This window comes from Oryza sativa, chromosome 7 (genome assembly GCF_034140825.1).
Source record: "Oryza sativa Japonica Group chromosome 7, ASM3414082v1".
Classification (NCBI taxonomy): Eukaryota; Viridiplantae; Streptophyta; class Magnoliopsida; order Poales; family Poaceae; genus Oryza; species Oryza sativa.
In genome coordinates, this window is record NC_089041.1 from 18,592,795 (window position 1) to 18,607,348 (window position 14,554).

Sequence of the window (14,554 nt, forward strand, 5' to 3'; positions counted from 1 at the left end):
ATGGGGGAGGAATCGGGGGCGGCGCCGGGCAGAGGAGGGAGGGAAGGGGAGCTTCACGGGGCGGCGGTGGATTGGGAAGGCCGGCGCAGCGGTGGATTGGATTGACATGAGGGCGGGGGCCGCGATGGTGAGGTGCGCCGCCCTTCTCCCCGCCTGCCGCTGCTCGTCGGTCGTCCTCCCCATTGGCCGCCGCCTATCTCGGCGCCCCTTCTCCCCGTCGGTCGCTGCCAGTCCTCGTGCCCATTCTCCCCGCCGGTCGCCGCCTGTCCCGGAGCGCCATATCCCCATCGGCTGCCGGCGCCGCCCCTTCTCCCCGCTAGTCGCCCGCCCGTCTTCCCGCCGCCCGTTGGCAGAGAAGAGAGAGGAGAGATGAAGAGAGGGGAGATGGGGAGAGAGAGGAGGAAAAAGAAGAGGGTGAGTTGGACTGACATGCGGGGCCCACGTGGGTCCCATATTTTTTTATTATTTTCTATGTGAGACTGACATGTGGGTCCCACTGGTTTTATTATTTTTTCAAATTGAATTGCTACATAAGCGCCACGTCAATGCCACGTTAGATTAAGACCCGAGTTAAATTAGCTACGTGGGCGCCACGTCAGCCAAAACCGCCGAGAGACCTAATCTGCACTGGTTTTGATAGTTGAGGGACTCGTTGTGTCTGGTTTTCAGGTTGAGGGACGAAAATCGGATTCGTTGACAAGTTAAGGGACCTCAAATGAACTTATTCCCCCCTTAAATACTGACCCATTTTGCTTTCTTGTGGGCTGGCATGATGTCATGGCGTGCAGGTACATGCGCTCCTGTGGACACGGAGCGGAGCAGATGGGAAGGCAACATCCATGCGTGGCCTTGGCCCACTGCGTTGTTGTTCTCTAAAAATAAATGCGTGTGGCCGAACACATTCCGACTCGATTTTGCTATATATTTGTCGACAAATTTTTCCCCCAAAATTTGACAGATGTAATTACAGTACAATCGTAGTGTAATTACACTGTAACTTGCATGTAGTTACACTGTAACTATAGTGTAACTTGTATGTAACTTTCAAAAATCTCTCCGTTACATGTTATTTCGGTAAAATGGAGGTCGTGGGAACAAATTCTTTCACATATGTGTGTGCTATGATTTGTTTTCTTCCTCACCAAAACAAATCTTGTAATAGATCCAACGATTCAAAATTATGTGAAACTTACATATAAGTTACACTGTAGTTACATGCAAGTTACAGTGTAATTACATATAAGTTACAGTGTAATTACACTACGATTGTACTATAATTACATCTGTCAAATTTTTGGGGAAAAATTTGTCGACAAATGTATAGGTAGTCCCTTCCGACTGGATTGGGAGTCGCGGGGGCAGCAGCCTGCCGGCCCAGTGAGGTCGAACAGCTGGGGGAGTTGTCTGCGGCCCATGAAGCAGACGACGAGCGGTGAGTGAGACACTCGCACTGCACATATTGCATGAAAAGTCCATCCCCTCCCCCCCCTCCTCCCGCGTGGGGTGTGCACTTTTAATTTTGAAATCGGACACCCAATCTTCTAAACTTTACAATCCATTCATATTTTCATATTACCCCTAAAGTGATATTTTTGGATGGTTGTTTTGCGTAGATGTTTAAATAAGCGGTTTTGATAGCTAATATAACATATTATATTACATGTCGTTAATTTCTAGACCTCAGGTTATACTCTATAGTAATGCTATAATAGTATTATTATGTTGGTACTTAGTAAGTGAAATACTGAGAGAAAAAAAGATTGTTAGAGGATATATTTAACTGAAGATTTCAACATATATTTCAATGTGTATACCACATAGTCAAGCCCATGCAACATACTTCCTCTATAAAAAAAAGATTAACTCCTGAAGATGAGTATGGACAATTATCTAAGTTCATTATCAGAAATTGGTTTTTTCTATAATGGAGGGTGTATATGCAAATTAGATGAAAACCACCATAACGGGTTATATGAACAGTATTGTAAATTTTAGTTGTTAGATGAACTTTCAACCAAAGTTTAGCGGGGTGACATGGACTTTTTCATATAATCTAATACTCCCCCTGTTTCATAACATAATACTTTCTAGCATTACCCATATTCATATAAATGTTAATAAATCTAGACATATATATATATATATATATATATATATATATATGTTTAGATTCATCACTCTCTATCTCTCTATCTATCTATCTATCTATCTGTCTGTCTGTTATATTTTTAAAACAGCCTTGAAAGGAGGCAACACGTTCACTGTAGAGGCTAGAAATTCCAACATTAATCGGAGAAAAAGAAAAAAAAATACACGCCATTAGATTATAGTGGGTCCAAATTATAACGGTCGAGATGTTTCTTGACAGATATAGAAAGATATATCTTGCTCTTTGTTTCCGACTCTAGTTGTCATACCGAAGCAAATAGATTGTTATTAATACCACTGGTCATATGCCAGCCAAAAAAAGAGCTTTATTAAGGTACGTTCCGGCCGGTCAACGACTATTGGCTGGCAAAAAAAAACCACCCATCGTCCGGTAATCCATAAAACACAGCTCTTAATCTTTAAGGATGCATATGACTAAAACTATTAAAAAAATCCATATAAATTAGTAGTAATATAATTTAAAAATAACTGAAATTCAAAAATTAGAATAAGTAATATTGAAAGAGAAGTCCATATAAGACCCAATACGAGATCAATTAAAATTCAAAATAAAAAATAAAATAAAATAAAAAGAGTTCAAGTAGGAATACAATTTTGAAACAACTGAAGTTGGAAAAAGAATAAAAAATATTAAAAGAATAGTGCATATAGAACACAATACGAGATTAATTAAAATTCAAAATAAAAATAAAATAAATTTTGAAATTAGAAAAAGAAAAATAGAATTTCAACTAGGAATACAATGTATAAATAACTAAAATTTGTAATAACAAAGACTATTGAAAGAAGGGACCATCTAGAACCCATGATGAGATTAATTAAAATTATGAAAATTTAAAAATAATAATAAGAGTTTAAGTAGGAATATAATTTATAAATAAAATACATCGGAATGAAAAATATGAAATTTTCAAACTCAACGATGATAAATGACAATAAAGATGGGAGAAGCCATAAGCCTGTAAAGAAGTAAAGTGATGACGGTTGAAGGGGCATCTAAAAACTATTAACAAAACCCTAAAGAGAATTCAATGATGATTAAAAAGATGGATGACGGACAGGCAGTTAAGAAGCACGATCTCGGCGGTTGGCGAGACATCTAAAAAGTAAAAAGTAAACCCCAATGATAATCATATTCAATTTTAAAATCACAATGGCAATAAAGAGGGGAAGCAACAGGCGAGCCGTAGAGGAGTACAGTGGTAAAGCCGTCACCACTGACGGTTTGGCGGGACTTCTAGAAAGTAAAAAATGAACACAAATGACAATTATGTTTGATTTTTGAAATTCCGATGACAATAAAGAGAAAGTAGCGAACGGGCCGTAGAGTAGTATAGTGGTAGCGTTTGATGGGACTTATAAGCAACATGTCTGAAAAAGAGTAGAGTGGTGACAGTTGATGGGGCATCTAAAAACTATTAAAAAAACCCCCAAATAGAATTTCAACGACGATTAAAAGCAGGAATGATGGACAACATGGTCGCAACGGTTGGCGGGACTTCTAAAAATTAAAAAAAAAAAAACCCCAATGGTAATCATGTTCAATTTTAAAATCTCAATGACAATAAAGAGGGGAGGCAATGAGCGAGCCATATAGGAGTACAGCGACAAAGCCGCTGACGGTTTGGCGGGACTTCTAGAAATTAAAAAAAAATGAACTCAAACGATAATTGTGTTCAACTTTTAAAATCCCGATGATAATAAAGAGATGAGACAGCGAACGGGCCATGGAGGAGTACAGTAACAGCGTTTGACGGGACTTCTAAGCAACATGCCTGTAAATGAGTAGAGTGATGACGGTTGATGGGACATCTAAAAACAATTAATAAAAACCCTTAGTAGAATTCCAATGACGATTAATTTTTACTCAACCTTATCCTCTACGATTAATTTTTTTATCGTAGAGGAGTATAGTGGCAGCGTTTGACATGACTTCTAGGAAAATTATAAAGACGAAATCCAACAAGAAAATAAACTCTAAAAACTATAAGATCCTACTTTTAAAGGTTCTAAGGAGAATGAATAGAAAGTGGTAGATCGAACAAGCAAATAAATAAGGAGATGACAGAAGTAAGGGGTAGCAACTGGTGTAACTTTTAAAAACTATAAAATTAAAAACACGGGGATGATAAAGTTTAGTCTTTCAAAGTTTTAAGACAACGAGATAGCTATTTAATAAATTTTTAAGTAAAATTATATTAAAAATATATAATTTTGTACGGGTGCTAGCCGTGCAATTGCGCGGGCCACCCAGCTAGATAACATCTATATGAATGTGGACAATGCTATATATGAATGTGGACAATGCTAGAAAGACTTATATTATGAAATGGAGGAAGTATTTACTATTCTATCGGATGGCACTGTAATCACCTCTCTCATAGGCTTTTTGATTTGTTCGTGCTAAGGGAATTACTATTATTGTTTCTTGTGCTGCCATGCATGCATGGTGATGGCGTGCAGATACCTGTGCGATTGTGGCCTGCACCGTGGCCCTGGAGGGGATGCACCGGAAGGTGTACGAGGAGTCCAACGGCGTTGGGACGTTCCCTGTCGCTTGGCAGGCCGCGGGGAGTTGGAACGAGCAGCTGCGGCTCGCGTGCGAGCGCAAAGGCGTCTGGAAGGCGCGCGAGGGAGCCAATGTGGGCGATGTGCTAATCAAGATTCAGGAGCTTGCGGGCGTGGTGACCAGTGTCCCCGGATTGTTGATGCCACTGCTCAGTTGGGAGAAGCACAGCGCCGGGCTTACCCGGGAGCGCGTGGCTGAGCTCATAGACCTCGGCCCCTGCATTGGGAGACTGTGGGTTTGTCCCTGGTACCATTACTTCGATACCGATAATGGCTGGGTTTATCTTGGGTGCGGCCGGGACAAACTTGATAGGGACGATAGCAAAGAGCGCTACAGAAATCAGGTGGGCTCGCACGCTGTCGTCTGCTTCGCATATCGATTCTGCGAAAATGGTGAGATGCATGTGCTCGTGTTGGACAACCATGATGATGACGGCCCACAACGGTGGATCGACGTTGAAGAGCTGGATGCGATCTTCACCCTGACCGTGGAGTGCCTAACCAACGGAGGCGCTTCTCCCCCAAGGAGGTGAATTTTCCTTCGGGACACACACATATATCAAATACTATATATCAAAGATTTCTTTATCAAATATATGGTCTGACTAGAGTTGTTCTCCTGGTTGGTTCCTGGCAGGCAGCTCGCCGCCTAAGGAAGCATCGCCAGCCGCAAGCTTCCGAAATCGAACCAAACATGCCCTCCGAGTTCGAGTTGGACTTTAAAACCTTATGTCTCATAAAACATATGAGGCCTCGAGACGATTGTATAACCTCCCTGCTTCTTCCGGCCGTAGCATGAAGCATCTTGAGCTCCTGCTTCTCTTGTCTCCAAATAACTACTAGGGAAAATTCACCGTGTATCCCTAAAAAATTGTCCAATCTCTCATGTATTTTTCTCATTTTCTTCAATACTCCTGAATTTATCCTTTTCATAACCTTCTCGTTAGTTGACCGTTAAATTCTTAAAAAAGAGAGTTGTCCTTTTGTATGAAGAAACACATAAATTTATAGAGTATATCATTGAAATATAGAAATTTGTTGTACGGAACTTATATATTTACTAGCAAAATACCCATGCTTTGATATGGGTAAAATAATAATAATAATATATCATATATAGAATATAGCTTTTATCAAATATGATAGTATTATTTATTTTCTTGTTTTTATGTATGATATCCACTTGATTCAAATAAATATTAAACTATTATATAATATAAAAAAATTATGGACTAGCTAATTTATAAAATTGTAAAAGTAGTACCGAGGATGGCAGAACCACCAAAGACCGATAAGGCTAAGGAGGCCGAGGCCACCCTCTGCTCCGCCACATCCATCGCGCCACTTCACAAACAAGCACCATCACTCCTCTTTCTCTCTGCTTCCCTCGATTCCGTGAACCGAAGGAATTCCTCAACGGAGGGAAGGCGAACATGAAGCGTGGTGAGGGCGGCCTGCGCCGCGACGTGTTGGGTGAAGGGGAGCGCCGCATCATCAGCGAAGAGCTAGTCATGGTGGCTGGTAAGGTTCTTGACGTGCTCACAGTTGCGTAAGAAAGGAGACGACAAGGAGGCGTTGTGGTCGATGTAGGGGAAAGGGGAAGCGAGGACCGCTGTAACCCTAAGCAACCGCCGGCTGCGGCATGACCGTGGTGGCGCGAGCTCGCTGGAGTCACTGGATCGGGGGTGTACAAGAAAGGGAGCGAGGACGTCAGGGCGATGAATGCTAAGCACCATGTCGATTTGCATAATTATATAGGGAGCCAATTTGCACTGGTTTTAAAGATGTGTAGCAAGAGACGAAAGATTTAAAGATGTGAGAGATGTCATACCTGGTTTTACGGTGAGGGGAGACGATTCAACGTGGAGCAAGAGATGAAAGAATGCAAAATATACTGCGTGGGGTTTACATGGCGCTTGGCCAAGTTGAATCCGACCACTCCACTTGGAAGAAGTTGGAACCGAGTCGAGAGCAAATTAAAGCGTGGCCTGCAGGAGCAGAGCGCGGCCGCTGGACTGCGACATGGCGTGGCGGAAACTGATATGCGCTACCCTGCCGCTCTCTACTCTACCCAGACTAAACTGTCCGTGGGGAACAACAGCAACATAGCCTACGCTAATGCGGCGGGGCACACGCTTGAGTGCGAACTCGAGTTCGTTCTCGTGCAAGAAACTAAGGCAGTGGCTGGGAGTCTAGATAACCAGAACAGCGAGGAAGAAGGGCAGCGGTGCCTCACCGACGGTGGCAGTGCCGCGGCGGCCGGAAGTAGAATTAATGTGGGCCGGCGATGGAACATCTTCGGACGGCTCTGTGGATAACGAACAATGGTGGGTTAGCGCACTGGACAAGAACAGAAGAACTAGCTGAGGGGAGCGGGGGAGGAAAGCTCACCAGGGCCTCCCTGCAGGTGGCGTGGCGAGAACTCGATCGGCCTATATGCGTTCGCTTCAACGCCCATTCTGTCAGGAGAGTAAGGCAAGGGATTCAGACAGCACACACGGTGCTGGACTGCTGGGAGGGTGAGCAGCTATTGGTAGAGCCGTAGACTCGTAGAGGTTGCGAACCCTGCGACGAATGGTCGACGGTGGGTGTGCAGGATCAGGCGGCCGGCGATGCAAGATAGCACCAACACCAAACTGTCAACTTCCTCCAGAACCAGATAGCCAGTTAGCCACAGGGTGGTTGACAGTACTTCCTCCAGAAGTAGATAGCCACAGTATTTCCTCCAGAACCAGATAGCATTCTCGTTTCGTGTAAAATGGTTAATCCGGAAGTGGTTATGGTTAGAGGAATAAACCCTTATAAGTTAGTTTTACTCTTGCTAAACTAGCAAGTTGGTACTAAACATGCGCACCCAACTCTCATGGGCCACACATGCCTCATCTTAATTGTGTCAGGATGTTACCGTGGCCCAACCGGCAAGGTGTGCTTTTTCAAACTAATAAACTGTGTGTTTTGTGTGAAATTTTTTTAATAAAAAATGCTTTAAAAATCAAATAAATTTATTTTTCAATTTTTTAATGATCAATATTTAATTAATCATATGTTAATTGTGTTTCTAGTTTTACGTGTAGCTAATCATCCAAATTCAATAGCCCAAAAGAACATAGCGTAATTTCTCATTTTGCATAGCAGGACTTTGTCGTTACTTGGTGATTGCTGAAGGTTACGAATTTGCTATATTGGAAAATACCATCATTACAATTCGTGAAATTTGTCACGTGTCAATGGAAGTTTGCAAAATTCCAACCATAACATTGCCCTAAAAAAAATGTTTGCACCTCCATCTAAACGTAGAAATTGTCGAAATTACCTTTTTTTTTTCACATTCTCCTTTCTCTCTCTGCAGTTCTTCTCCGACGTGGACAGCTACACCTTCTTGGACGTACGCCACCTAGACCCCGCCACCGCTCGCTGGCCTCTGTTCGGGGTCAATATCTATACGCGGAGGGAGATGGCCAAGTTTTTCCACGCCAAGAGCAGGTTCCACAAGAGTCAAGACCATGGAATTCCACTGTAGGGAAAGTTTATTGATCGCTCGAGGGATATCCTCTTATTTATACATATATCTAAATAGTTATAAACAAATTTAAAATAAATTGACAAGATAGATAAGGATGAAATATATCACTTCACAAACATGCAAGTTAGAATTTAATTTCTACAAGTTGTAAAAAAAACAAATATAATTGCGAATGTACTATAACTATTTTTAGTTAATTTGTTCTTTTTATTGCAACTAGTAGAAATTAAATTTGGCCTTGTATTTTTTAGAGTAATATACACTACAACGGTCATCCACATCTCAATCAGGCGGCAAACCCCATATGTGTCGGGTATGGCGCCCGTCACGACGTAAAGGTTACTGATGTGAGAAGTTATCTCTATTGAGCATACAGCCGTCACGGATGAAGTTATCTCAATCGGGCCCCAACTAAAGCCTGTCATCGATAGCTTTGACCCAGACGACCAGTCAAATAAGGGCTCGTCACGGATGACCTTATTTCAATTGGGCCTCAATTAATGCCCGTCACGGATGACCACAATCTCAAACGGGCTTTAGTTGAGGCCCGTTACGGATGAGTCATCCGTGACGGGTTTAAGTTAAAGCCCGTCACCGATGAGTATTTCCTCCCAAAAAATAAATTCTGTTTTTTCGCTAGCCTCAGGCCTTTACTAGCCATGCCCGTTGTAAAATGAAGAAACAAATATATTTCACAATATCCCAGCATCCCCAATCATATACAATCATTCACATACACATATGCTATTCACATATTTCATATATCCATTATTCACATATTTCACACATCCATTGGAATACACATCCATTATTCACATATTTCACAATAACATCTTCAAGTGCTAAGCATCAAAACCTGCAAAACAGAGTTGTAAATTAGAACAAATTTCTAACTGGCGAAGGAAGAGGTTGAGGCGGCGGGCGTGCTCGGGGACAGCGGGGGACGGCGTGGAGGAGGTTAGTGGAGGACGGCGGCCGGCTCGAGGACGGCGTGGAGGAGGTCGGTGGAGGACGACGGCCGGCTTTGGGATGGCGTGGAGGAGGTTGGTGTAGGACGGCGGGCTTGGGCATGGCAGTGGACGTCGATGCGACGGCGGCAAGGACAGCGTGGAGGAGGTCGACACCGGCTGATGTGGGCTCGGGGACGGCGCCAGGCTCGGTGGATGACAACGCTGGGCTCCCAGACAGCGGCGGCAGCACGAGGGCTCGGGGACGGCAGCTGACAGCGGCGACGCTAGGACGTGCAGTTAGAAAAATTTTTGATCTAGATATGAGCAAAAGTGAAACCCTAGTCAAAGCATTATCTCAATCGGGGTAATTTATACTGTGCAATAAATATCTGTAACGGTCTAATAGTTATCTCAATCGGGCCTCAAGTTGGAGCCCGTCACAGATGACATTCATCTGTGACGGGCCTAATAGTTATCTCAATCGGGTCTCAAGTTGGAGTCCGTCACGGATGATGGATATCGGTGACGGGTTTCTGTTAGGGCCCGACAAAAATATCATCGGTTATCTTTATCGGGCTTCAAGTTGGGCTCGTCACCGATAGGTGTCATCCGTGACGGGCTCGATTTTTATGCACATCTAACATGTCAGTGTGAGTATATCTTTGCCGGCCTCTTTTTGGGCCCGTTTGATGACTTCGTTGTGACGGCCCGCAAAATCTAGGCATGTGAGGGGCCGTCTATGAGAGGATCTGTAATAGTGATATTTCGTACTAATCTATATTGTTAAATTTTTTTAAAAAATTATAATTATATTTAGATGATATGTAAACAATAAGTGGACAATCCCTTTAAGGGATGAAAATCTATATCTGCATATGTTTTTTTTAGAGAAGGGTATTTTTACCCGGCCTGGATATATACGGCCATTGAAATAGGGAACTTAGCCCCGCAAACAACCCAATCTGAAATTCGCTACTATAGAGATTTGAACTCAAGACCTTGAAGTACTATATATACGGCCATTGAAATAGGGAACTTAGCCCCGTAAACAATCCAATCTGAAATTCGTTCCTATGAAGATTTGAACTCTAAGACCTTGAAGTACTACTCAGGTCACTGCAACCACTAGGCTACGTGCCCTTTCGTATATTTGCATATGTGTGGGATAGAGAAAAAGAAAAAGGCTAAAGAAAACTAGAAAAAGAAAAAGGAAAAGCGCGCGGCGTGTGTTTCTCGCGCGTATGCACGAATTCGAGCTCGACGGGGCTTCTCCGGCATCTCATGGCTTGGATAAGGATTGTGAATGGATGGCGAAGGTCAGAGCAGCAAGCCAGCAACAGCGTCAGTACAGCAAATCGGAAGGCTAAGAACACGCTAATTTACCGTTATACTGTACCAGAACCGTAGCGGGACTTTATCATAAAAAAAGGCCGGCACTTGATGACCTTTGTCGTTACATACATTTCCTTTATTAGAAAAAAATGGCTATTTTAATCTTATTATCGTTATATGTTTAGTTAAAATGAAATTCATTATAAAAATTCGTTTTGATATATAACTTTTTAGAAAATTATGAACTGCAATTAAGAGTCCGATCATCTCAAGTTAGTATTTAAGTTTTTTTAAAGATATTTCTTATACGACTTCTTCTGTATTTCAAAAGCGAACAAACTTAAAACTAACTCAAATACGGATATGGATATGTATTTCTAGAAACGAACGAACTTAAAAATAAACCGACTCATACATAAATGACGTACCAAATTATTGGTAAAAATATCTTCAATTTTTATAATAGTAGAGATACAGAGTACTCACGCACTCCCACCTACACTTACCATGTGGATGCAAACACGTACCCCTCCGTAAAAAAAAATAATCAAATCATACGTGTCCAGATTCGTAGCTAAAGTTTATCATTTTTTGGACAAAGTAATACATTTTATTTCGAAGAAACTTGATAGATTTTTGAAGTGGACGAACCATTATTATAGACACCTCGCTATCAAGGTTATATCATCTAGCACGAAATAAAAATGCTGTTAAATCCTAAAATAAATCTAGCAAAATATGAGTGTTGTGTCACATTAACAACTTAAATATCTTACTCGTTCCGTTTCAAAATACAAGAGAATTTTAGTACTGTAAATTTGAACATGATATTTTAGTACTATAAATCTGGATATGATCGTATTAGTAATATGATAAATATATGTATTTTTGAACTTCAATATAGTCTTCGAGATGCTAATTTAACCAATAATATATATAAAACTAAGATTTTTTTAAATAAAAAGAGTTACATATTATGATAACTAGAAAAATGCATGTGCGTTGCAACGGGTGATTGTTATTTTAATCTTATTATTGTTATTGTCGGTGACATGGGACCGGGAGTATCATGACTTAGAGACTTGAGGCAGACATGATCACCCACGTGGTCTAACCCCCTCGGGGGGGGGGGGGGGGGTCGGGCCCGAGGGTGATACGGCCGCCCTTCTCTTTGTCTCCCCGAGGGGTCGGACCGCTCCCGTCTCGGCCCCGAGGGCCGAGGCGCCCCGACCCCTTGTGGGTTTTGCGCCGCGTATATGGGGTAGGTGAGCATAGCGGGGCTCACCTAACCACATTTATTGCGGTTTGGACGAGCGCGTCACGCCGCATGTAACGCAGTGCAGCGCACTCGTTTATCCGGTCTGTGACCAGTCACAGACCGATCAGATCGTGGGTTAGGTGGCGACAGGCGGTCTGACGTACGCCTCGCCCCATCCCGTCAGGATGAGAGCCTCCAAGCACTCATCCCTAGCCGGAGCCGGCGTGTTAGCTCCTGGAGATGGCACGTTGGTCCCGGTCAGATATATACCAGGCTTCATCCTAACCATTACAAGCAAGACATTGTATGAAGAGGGGCGAACATGCAGATTGATAAACTGACGCGTGGTGGACAAGAATGACCGATTTGTGACCGGTCTGACATTGGTCATGTCGTCAGCAGACAGCCATGTTCCCACGTCGCGCCTGCTTCCGGCGGAAGTGGAGGTAGGTATGGGCCGTCCCATCAGAAGGTCATTCAGACGGCAACCATACAAGTCTCCGTCTGTTTATGAAAATATAGGATAAGTCCCCACAAAAAAGAGAGAGATGGTGCATGTGGTATCCCCTTGAGGTATAAAAGGAGGACCTTGCCCACTTAGAAGGGGGATATTTTTTGGGGGGGGGGATCCAGAACGATCAGAGAGGGAGAGAGTAAGAGCTCTCTGGTTCTCCAGCTCTTTTGTAGCTTCTTCATACATAGATCCACCAAAACACAGGAGTAGGGTATTACGCTTCTCAGCGGCCCGAACCTGTATACATCGCCCGTGTCTTGTGTGTTTCCATTCTCGCGAACCTTCCACACACCGAGAGCTTAGAATCTCACCCAGGGCCCCCGGCCGAACCGGCAAAGGGGGGCCTGCGCGGTCTCCCGGTGAGGAGCCCCACGCTCCGTCATCTGGCGCGCCAGGTAGGGGGTTCTGCGTGTGTTCTTCTAAGCTCTCGCACTCTTTCGTGTGCGCCAAGCTTTTCCTGTTCAGCCCAATGGCCGAACAAGCAAAGGCGCACAGCCTCTCTCCGAGTGTTAGCGGTGACGACGGGGAGCCGAACCCACGCCGTCGAGCTCGTACTCCACCGCCCCTTCCACGCCAAAGTCCTAGGCGGGAGGAGGCGCTCGAGAGGGTCGAAGGATCCGCGACTTCGACATCCACGGGTGATGGGGAAGGGCGGCGAGATGGGGAGCGTCGCCTCCTCGTCTACGGCGACGGCAGCACGCCCCAGGGCGCGCTCCAAGCTGCGGGCGCGCTCCTACGTCACCCGCCCATTGTCCCTGACCCGGAGTCTCCAGCCCAACGTTGGCTGGACGACGTGGCCAACTTGGTCATGACGGCACGGCAGCGCCTAGGTGCTGGTGGGCGGTCCTCCGCCACCAAGACCTCTGGCGCTGCTACCACCGGCTCCGTGTCGTCAAGGCGGAGGGCGTGGCGAGCGGCGGCTGTTGCTCGCCATTCGGCCGCCACTCCTTCGTCAGCGCCTCCGACCCAGGAAGATCTGCGTGGGGGGCCGGATGCCCGCATCAGTATCGAGCGCCGGCGTAATGGCCGACGTGCTGCCCACGCAACGGAGGGCGCCTCCTCGTCCGGAGTGTCACATCAACACGGACGCGGGGATCAGCCCTCCGTGCCCCCGGTTGGTGGTGTCGGCTGTAGAGCCTTTGTGGCGAGCCTTCGGAACGTCCGTTGGCCCCCAAGGTTCCGGCCCACCATCGCCGAAAAATACGACGGGAGCGTCAACCCCGCCGAGTTTCTCCAGGTCTACACGACCGGGATCGAGGCCGCCGGGGGTGACGACAGGGTCATGGCGAATTTCTTTCCCATGGCCCTGAAGGGACAGGCACGGGGTTGGCTAATGAACTTGCCACCCGCGTCCGTCCACTCTTGGGAGGATTTGTGCCAACAGTTCACCATGAACTTTCAAGGCACATATCCGCGCCCAGGTGAAGAAGCGGACTTACATGCAGTCCAGCGAAGGGATGATGAGTCACTTCGCTCATACATTCAGCGGTTCTGTCAAGTCCGCAACACCATACCATGCATCCCTGCACACGCGGTGATCTACGCGTTCAGGGGGGGTGTGCGGCACAACCGCATGCTCGAAAAGATCGCCTCCAAAGAGCCCCAGACTACCGCGGAGCTTTTTCAGCTCGCGGACCGAGTGACTCGTAAGGAAGAGGCATGGACCTGGAACCCCTCCGGTTCCGGTGTGGCAGCTTCGGCCGCCCCCGGATCCGCTGCTCGGACAGGGCGGCGTGACAGGAGGAGGAAGAAGAGGTCAGCCCATTCCGACGACGAGGGTCATGTCCTCGCCGTCGAGGGCGCTTCGCGGGCCACCCGAAAGGGGAGGCCTGCGAGCGACAAAAAGAAGGAGGCCGGCGCTCCCAGTAGGGAGCGCCCAACCGGCAAGTGGTGCATCGTCCACAACACCTCCCTTCACGACCTCGCGGACTGCCGCGCAGTCAAAAGTTTGGCTGAGCGGACGAGGAAGTGGGAGGAGGAGAGGAGGCAGGAGCGCCGAGAGGGCAAGTCCCCGGCGGTTCCTTCCGGCAATCGGCGAAGTGAGGCCAAGCAGAAGGCCCCCGCCGAGGACATCGATGACGGCGATGATGACCTAGGTTTCCAAGAGCCTGGGGCCACCATTGCCACTGTCGATGGGGGAGCGTGTGCTCACGTTTCTCGCCGGAGCCTCAAGGCCATGAAGCGAGAGCTTCTGGCCGCGACCCCTACTCATGAGGCGACGCGCCGGGCGCGGTGGTCGG

The 14,554-nt window shown here is 45.8% G+C and overlaps 1 protein-coding gene and 1 long non-coding RNA gene across 2 annotated transcripts in view; one reads left to right on the plus strand and one right to left on the minus strand.

The window, feature by feature from the left end:
- The window catches only part of LOC107277317 (ubiquitin-ribosomal protein eL40 fusion protein), a 55,905-nt gene that overhangs the window by 12,479 nt on the left and 28,872 nt on the right, over nt 1-14,554 (plus strand). The window lies entirely within an intron of this gene.
- On the minus strand, nt 6,613-7,355 carry LOC136357285 (uncharacterized). Its single transcript, XR_010742517.1, has 2 exons — nt 7,129-7,355; nt 6,613-7,045 (listed from the first exon to the last, which is right to left on the minus strand). It is a non-coding gene; the product is annotated as an uncharacterized lncRNA (long non-coding RNA).